Raw genomic sequence first — 8,135 nt, 5'->3', positions numbered from 1 at the left:
CCATAACACTGGAAGCGCCCAATTTTAACGAATTTATCCTCAACTAGTTTTTGTGGTGTAGGTCTACGTATTTAATTTAAATATGTGGTAGCCCTACATCTTACACATCGTGGAAACAAAATAAGAATGGAAACTAAAATATGGTAGTATCGCGCTACAGCGCACATTCTATCAGCAGTTCTGGCGCCTCAGTCCCAATACTGTAAAACTCGACGTACATTCACATCACATGTTAATGCAGCGGTAGAGTTACACTCACAGGACACTGTGCACTTATTCGCAATCACAAAAGTTCATTATTTGCTCGTGCTTTAAAGCTTTGCCGGGTAAACATTTCATTGGCATTCTGTTCTGACATGATGCACTTTTTCTAAGCGCGAACTGAAGTGCGCGCGCACTGTCAAACAGCGCAAACTGGATTTTTGTTGGGTCAGACCCATCTGATATCGAAGGGGGGCTGATAACGCGAGATCAACATGGAGCTAAATGGAAAAAAATAGCACCAAACAAGCCATTTTGAAGTGTTGCTGTTTTCATGAATATAAAAGTTGGGTGACCCTCCCCCTAGACTAAAAAAAGTTGGATGACCCTCCCCTCAACAAAGAATAAAAAGACATGACCCTCCCCTATTTTCCTCCGGTGGACCCTTCCATAAATACCGAACGGTCCCTAATAATATTCTGCTGAAAATAATCTCTTCTTTCCTTGACTTACCTATACTCTTTATATTTTGATTTACCTTGTTTAATAAGCTGAAAAGGAATCTACCCTTTGTCCCATTGTTCCACTCTACTTGCCATTCTTCTATCAGTTTACTCCAGATTAAAACCTTCATCTCTGATTTACTTAATGGAACTTGTAACTCTATTATATCTTTCTGTAAAGCTTGTTTTGCTAATATATCCACTTCTTCATTTCCCCTTATTCCTATGTGTGCTGGAATCCACATAAAACTGATTGATATACCATTTTGGACAATTCTTGAATGCATATGTAGTATATTAAAAAGAATATCTTCATGATTAGATTTGTAAGATCTCAAGCTCTTCAAAACTGAAACTGAATCTGTACAAATTAAAACATTGTCAGGTTTTATTTCCTCTACCCACTGTAATGCCAAAAGGATTCCTATCAATTCAACAGTATAAACTGCCAAATGATTTGATGTTCTCTTTACTCCACTAATCCACTGATTACTAGTAACTTTGACTAAAAAAGCAGCCCCAGTTGTTTGATGTTCTGGATCTTTTGATCCATCTGTATATACTTGTATATGTCGAGGATATTGGGCTCTGATATATTCTGAGAAAGCATATCTAAAGTCCACTAAATACATTCATTAACTGGGGATCACTTTGAATAATGTGCCAATGATTCTTGATAATGGTTTTAATATCATTACTCAGTGGACTAAATGTGGATTTAAAAATGCATGAAATATTCTTATTTCTTTTTTTCATAGTCAAATTTCTCTCCTCCTGTTTTTGTAGAATGGAAACCTTTTCAAGTGCAGTATCAAGCCACTGGTTGGGATAGCCTCGTGATTTAAAGTCCATATACAAGCTCTGGGCTTTAGACTCAAAGTCTTCTCTCACCGAACAAATGCGGTGAAGTCTCAAAAATTGGCTGTAAGGTAAACCTCGTTTTAGGGGCATTGGATGAGCACTGTTAGCATGAAGGAGACTGTTCTTAGCTGTATCTTTTCTATAAAGAGAAGAGACTATTTTATTATCCACAATTGATATAGAAGTGTCCAGGAAATTGACATCGGTGAGCCCCACATGGTATGTAAATTTAATGGAGGGCCTAAGACAATTCATGTACAAAACAAATGTTTCAAAATCACGTGCAACCTTTATAAATGACAAAGCAATCATCAATGTATCTCTTAAACAGTTAATGAATGTAATGAATGCATTTAGTGAACAACCACTTTTTGTCTCTTCCAGGAGATCTAATTTGAGGGACAAGCTTGTCCATGCTGACACCCACATCTCATCTCCAACTACTCTTGTCGATGCCCAGGGTAATTTTCCATGTCACAATTGCTCTTCTTGTACTAAGTATGTCAAATGTAAATCATTTACACATCCTCGTACACTAAAAACGTATAAGATTAGACAACTGATTACCTGTAAGTGTCACGGTTGGCTAACCGTGGTCCGTTCGTGTGTGTATGGTTTTGTGCTGATTGTCATCACCTGGACTGATCAACTGATTACCACCTCATCAGCACCGGCACATCTGTTATTCATTTAGATATGAAAGCTTTAGCATAAGTTCTGCTGGGAAGACTCAATTACTACGTCACTTATTGCCTTCACTTCTATCCAATCATATTCTTATGCTCACTGTATAAAAGCACGGTACTTACACATGTTTGAGTTCGCAGATACTGAAGCGGCGATTAGTTCGCAGATGCCGACACTTCAATTCAGTTCACAGATGCCGACGCTTCAATTCAGTTCGCAGAACGACACCGGCGTTCATTCACTTGCGTTCGATTCCATTCATAACAACACAAGTCATATCGTTGATTTGATCTCAGCCATTTTCGCGGTGCACGAATGCACCACGCTTGCAGAGGAAACAAGAATGTGGCGGCTTTAAATCTCACGAGACGATCTCCTAACAGGGCTTTCAAGTTTAAGTTCCATTTTCAAGGCTTTCACGTTGGTACATTCCCGCGGCCACTGTTTACATCCCTATTAGGCTTCTCTGATTAAATTCCATTCAGGTAAGTATATTAATTTGCTACTCTACTGCTCCCTTCATCAGCTGTAAAGTTCAATTGTGGACTCTGGTGACGCGGTAGTTTTCATAAAAAAAAAAAAAATTAAAAAAAACTGCCAATGCATACTACAGTCTGCTGCACCGTAACATACTGTTACGCTTTAAAAAGAAGGGACGGATAGCTCGCTGGTTGTAGCAAAGATTCACGACACGTAGGCTATATCCACAGCGCAGTATTCAGCGTTGTTGATTCCACGCTCTCATGGTTAATCGCAAAATATTTACAGCTGGGTTGCTGTCGCTGAATATAATTAAATCAAGCTTAAGAGCAACTTTATCAAATTGGCTTTATGTATGCCCTTTACAGCTCGCGCTCCTCATCTGCTCACTCACTATGTGAGAGTGCCTTTCAATAAAGGTGCATACTATTAAACTCGTTTTACGCCCTTATCTGAAATCGTTATTGCTTCGGCATTTATGGAGACGTTTGCTAATCACTTCCCGACCGCCGGCAAGATTTCGACTTTCAGCCTACCTAGATTGCGCTTTAACCAATAAAAGGGGGCATTTTTATCTCCGTTCATTTTCTGTAAATATAACTATCTATTTTTCAAACATTAAACAAAAGCAATTTAGCCACTTAAATTATTAAAAAATAATAATAATAATAAAGATAAATAGGCATACATAAGTTATAATTTTAAAAAGGGTTTGTAAAATTTTGAAAGTGATATATGTAAATATATGTCCATATCAGTAGCAAGTTGGTTGTTGGATGTTATACTTATGCCATAGTAGACATGGTTATGAAAGGTACATGTAGGGTACATATATGTAGCAGGAGTTTTTAATACAAAATAAGTAAATGCTACATTTACAGCGCTAATAGTTCTCTATATTCAATTTGACTCATGGCATATAGGCCTACAATGATATGATTTTTCATATCAAGATCGTTTAATTCTTGCATTTAAGTTCTTCACTAACAGTAATATGGTACAACCGCCATAACACAAATTTTCTTGGTGACTACTTTAATCCACCGATATGAGTCATAGAAATATCGACATTTTAAGGATTCGATATTAAATGTACAAAAGCAGTCTAAGGATGCTCAGGTCAAAGGTCACAGACTTTGCCAAAACTTGCCTAACACAGTAGAACTAACAGTTATAAGTGTAGACTATATAATTCAAACCATCTCAGACGAATCTCAGTCAAGAAAACTCGAATGATATCATATTTAATTATCTGTATGATTTAAATGTTCACCTATTTTTCTGTTCAAGGGTCTCACTTGGTTGCCATGGCAGTGATCTCTCGGTCGTGAATAACTTCATTCATACAACTTGAGAGTAATGTCAGGTGTACGCTGGCAGCTGAGAAAGATTCTATGCTCAAAAGTCAACAACAAAATATCAAGTGTGATTGAGGTATCTTATCGGTATGCTGTCACCTTACTTCAGGTAAGTATTGTACTGAGATTTAATAAGATAAAAAAATAATAATAATAATAAAAAATATATATAAAAATTCACTATAAGTATCTCTTTAAGGCAGGGCATTTATTTCTCTTCCGTTAACACTGGCCATAGTCGAAGAGTGCATATCCGTTCAGATTTGGACATTTGGAATAGCAAAGGTCAGATATATTACCAACATTACTCAGACTCCGTCCATTCGCACTTCACCGAAATTATCTTATAGCGGCTGCTAACATTTCTGGTTCGAAGTGGTGGCAAATTTATGTTGTATGTGCTAACGAAGCTCGGTTGCATCACTAAGGCAGATCTTGTTAGACGATCATGCTATTCCCGAGACGTTCAGCTGGCAATCAGTAGTCTCCAATTTCATGATTAAGGTCACACACGTGCATTCCTGACCACTGCAATGCCATAGCTACACACTGTAGTCTTCAGGCGGCTCTGCCTTCAGCAACCCTTATCCATCACTCTGCCCTCCTCTAACAGTGATCAAATAAATTAGTCACTCTGCTCAATCCAGCTAGACAGTTTATCACTGAAGATGTGACTCCCTACACCTTAAAAGCTTAAATTTCTGCAGAATTGATTTTATGTTTCGCTTTTCTTTCAGATTCCTTATTTCTTATCCGGATCACGGCCGGTTGTTCCTTCCTTTTCTACAATTAGTAAATTGATGTGTGGTGGGTCTCAGTGTCCCCATGGTGTGTGAGGGGTTTGGCTTGGAATGTCCTAAATATATTTAATATCCTATGCTGGAATTGTTATTGAGGGTGAGTAAAGCGCATGGTTTTTGCCGTCCCTTTGGATGCAGTCGAGCTGCTGCTCCCGGAACAGGGCTGGAGTTCAACAGCTCATTTTGCAGCTTTGATTACCTCTCACAGACATTATCAAAACTTCTAGCTTATAGTCAAACCAAGTCAGCCAAAGATGGAGAGACTCAAGAAGCATCAACATGTAGACCCCATTTCCGGATGGTTAGGTGATGTATCATGTAGCTTATGCGTAGTATCTTCTAGTATTGAATAGCTCATTCTCTTTGTTATGCTATAAATCATATTCCGGGAGCTGAATGTATAACTTTATGGTTTGTGATGCCACTAATCCAAAGGATGCAGCACAGTCCCTCTCAGCATTGTTGTAGTCCTTAAAAAGCGATCTCTTTAAATTAAATCTTCATGCTTTAACTTTGTGCATTGTAACTTTGCAGTTGTTGATTATGCTTTAACAGTAACATTACAGAAAAGTGAAATCCATTTAACCCCCCTTTATTACCTCCCATCCATATTGGTTTCTTTTCCCATTTTCATATTCAGATCGTATCCATGTATAACTATGTTCATGGCTCTTCAGATTCTCTTCAGATCTAACACTCTGATCTTGCCCTAGGTCCTTTTTCTGATTCACCTTCTCCCCTAGTTCTTTACTCTTTCTTAAGCATATCAACCGACTCTCAAGTTCTGGTATCACATCAACAATTTCTAAAATTAGCAATACATTTTGTCCCTTCTCTTCTGATTACATTCCTAAAAATCTGTGCTAGATTCTCAGATCTCTTTCCCTATTTTCCTACCTATGAAGCATCTCTTTTAAGCCTGGTTTAAGACTCCTCTAGTTCTGTCCTCAAGCTGAAGTTATCTCCCCTCCAGTATAACGGTCATTCATTTAGGATTGGGGCAGCCACTACAGCAGCTGAACGCGGCATTTCTACTTCAGCTTTCAAGATCCTGGGCAGATGGTCTTCCTCTGCATTCAAGTCTTATATAAGACCCTATTCTAAAACTATTCTTCAAGCCCAGCAAGCTCTACAATAACCCAAAGGTAAATAACTATGCAACTACTGGTGGTGGTGTCATAATCTTATTTCCTTCATCCTGTTATTATTCTAGCTAGCACTCCTCAATGACTATCTAGTCAACTATTATGTGTGGCCTAGCGGCTCTGTTCAATGTGGCCTCGTCTCTATGTGGCTGTAGCAGCCGTCGTGCCTTTGTTACATGTTCGTCAATTGATAATAATAAATAAATAATAAATAATAATTAAAAAAAAATTTAATTTTTTTTTTAAAAAACGGCTATTTTATGCGATATTCATGTTCTATGTGGTCTACTGTGACCGTGTAGCCTAATGTGGCTGTCCCGTGGTCTTGTGGCCATAAAGTATGGCAGGTTCTGTGTGGCCTAGTGGCTCTGTCTTGTTGGCCTCATTCAGTGTGGCTTAGCAGCCTTGTGGCCTGGTGGGCCTCGTCTTTGTGTCGGTCTCATGGCTTCGTGGTCCATGTTGCCATGTCCTATGTTCGGCCTCCAAGGCTGTGGCCCTTATGGCCTCGTTCTGTGTGGCTTAGTGGCCGTTGTCTGTACGTCTCGTCTATGTGTGGGCTTATGGTTTGGAACCCTTTATGTTCTGTGTGGTCTACTGTGACCGTGTAGCCTAATGTGGCCTTGTCTCGTGGTCTTGTGGCCTTCATGGCATGGTTAAATGTGGCCTAGTGGCCTTGTACTCAAGTATGTCTGTCTACGTGTGGCATTAGTGGCCTTGTGGCCACGTGGGCCTTGTGTACATGTGGGGCTTGGCGCCTTGTGGCATATGTTTGCCTTGTCCTTTTAAAAAGATGCCTGAATGGCCAGTGGCCCCCTTGGGGCAGAGGTTTAATGTGGCTTAGATGCCATAGTCTTGTGTGGTTTGTCTTTATGTGGCTCTAGTGGCTCGGTCTTGTCCTTAAAAGATGCAATGGTGGCCAGTTGCCCCCCCGGGGCATAGGTTTCGTGATCTTAAAGCTGTTGTATCCCGTAAAAAAAAAAAAAAAAAAAAACCTTATGTGTTGTCCAGTCTTACCTCGTCTCTTTGTGGCATTAGCGGCCGTTGTGGCTTAGTAGCCTCGTCTCTGTGGTCTATTGTGGCCGTGTGGCTCATTAAAGCCTCGTCTCTGTGGTCTATAAAGGCCATGTGGTCCAATGAGGCCAGAGTCTGTGTTATGCTCAGCCCCAGGTGGCTGCTATATGTGGTCCAAGGAGGCCTGTTTATTATTTTTGCCAAGGCGGCTGTCTGTGTGGTCCAATGTGGCCTTGTCTATGCAAGCCAAAAGCGGCATTGCCGGTCCAATGAGGCCTTGTCTCTGTGTTTTCCTAGGAGTGAACTGGCAATTAAAAAATAAATATATAAATAAATAAAATAAAATACTTTTAAATTAACAAATAAAAACATAGTTATTTTAGAATTATCTGTCCTTCTCCCCTATTAAACTTTAGGCACGCTGTATTTTCACATCTAATTTGTATCTTCACCATTTGTTTCTTCCTTCTCTATTTTTCAGGAACCCCAGGACTCTAGACTGGTGGGTATACTCAGTTACCATCTTTTGGGGGTTGGCGTGCCCCGTCCCAGTGTAGTCATACTCCACCTATTTTTGGGGGTCGGCTGCGCCCCTGCCTTCATCTTTAGGCAGGAATTGCAGATCCGATACTCTCGGATTATGCACTACGGACGGGGCCTACGCCAAATGACTTTGTAGTTTATCAGCTTGCTGAGCTGTCAATAAATGTATGGTTTATTGAAATAACTCTCCCGAGTCTTTCTGGTAGAAATGAAAGCTTTAGCATAAGTTCTGCTGGGAAGACTCAATTACTACGTCACTTATTGCCTTCACTTCTATCCAATCATATTCTTATGCTCACTGTATAAAAGCACGGTACTTACACATGTTTGAGTTCGCAGATACTGAAGCGGCGATTACCACCATCCTCCCCACCACCACCAGGATGGTCCCGTCCATACCTCCCAGGGGGGGTCGGCTGCGCCCCTGCCTTCATCTTTAGGCAGGAATTGCAGATCCGATACTCTCGGATTATGCACTACGGACGGGGCCTACGCCAAATGACTTTGTAGTTTATCAGCTTGCTGAGCTGTCAATAAATGTATGGT

This window comes from Squalius cephalus, assembly GCF_949319135.1.
Source record: "Squalius cephalus genome assembly, chromosome: 13".
NCBI classification, from domain to species: Eukaryota; Metazoa; Chordata; class Actinopteri; order Cypriniformes; family Leuciscidae; genus Squalius; species Squalius cephalus.
Note: the sequence above shows the minus strand (reverse complement) of the source record.